This window comes from Pterocles gutturalis, unplaced genomic scaffold, assembly GCF_000699245.1.
Source record: "Pterocles gutturalis isolate BGI_N339 unplaced genomic scaffold, ASM69924v1 scaffold13201, whole genome shotgun sequence".
Lineage (NCBI taxonomy): Eukaryota > Metazoa > Chordata > Aves > Pterocliformes > Pteroclidae > Pterocles > Pterocles gutturalis.
Genome location: NW_010103374.1, coordinates 74,934 through 76,072, shown reverse-complemented (window position 1 = coordinate 76,072; position 1,139 = coordinate 74,934).

Genomic DNA, 1,139 nt, shown 5'->3' with positions numbered 1-1,139 from the left:
GAGTGATCATCAATAACTGCTAACCTACTCCCTAAAAGACACAGATCAATTGACAGAGTATTATAACCCCTTAAAATATTAATGCCCTATCAGGGAGACAATTTCACTGGGTCTAGAGACTCTTCCATTATTAGAAATTATGCCCCAGCCTTAAATAAATTAACTCAATAAATGTCTTACCATGAATACAAATTCCTGCTTAGGGCTTGCAAATAAAATGATTTAGAGCTGTTCTCTGAAGAAAGATGAGGTGTTTAAACTTGCAAAGGAGGAAGGGCTACCATATTTGATAGTCTTTTGTTTTAAATGGACTTTTTTTTTTTTTAAACTGAAGGCATCCCTTTCGGAAGGGAGGGGAAAATCCTCAGAAAATTAAGTTGTTACTTTTTCTTACACTGGGCCGCGCGGTTTCAGTTCTGCAAATACACGGATCTCTGCTCAGCTCCAAAGGCAGCTCCGGGGCCGAGACCACAGCGCCATCAGCACCACATCCCTGCAGGGCGCAGGGGGGCACAGCAAGGGACACGAGGAGGAGCAGGCTGGTGCGTCGGTGCTGGCAGGAGGCAGAGTGTTCTGCCAGCCTGGACACAGGCCACCAGCTCTGAGAAGCTTAACCTGCATCCTCAAGGCTGGAGAGAGCCATTCTGCCATGGCCATGAGGTTGAATTCTGACAAAAAGGAGCTCTTCTTCTTGGTGGCCGTGACTGCGTGCTGCCAGCATTAGGAGGGCAGCTGGACTCGCAAGCAGTGGGAGCTGAGCCAGAACTGCCCACCAGCTACACAGCAGCTGCTAACCTGGAGTGCAAAACTTACTTTGCAAAGAAGTACAACACAGTGCTGCCTGCCCTGGGGAGAAGCTGTGAGCTGCTCTCAGGGCACAGAGTCCAGCAGCGGCCTTTGAAACCTGAAAAACAGCTTTCATGCTACAGCTAGCTCCGCTGGCCATTCCTTATTCAGGGTGAGATAACACGAGCAATGCTTGGTGTAACTTTTTCTGTAATAGGTCCTTACTGCTGAGAACACAGGCCAGGCCAGGCCACTGTGCTGCTGTTCTCTCACCTGGCCTCACATCACCTGAGCTTCAGCCCAGACAGTGCCACATAAAGCCATGAGGCCTGCCGTGGCACTGGTTCATTCAG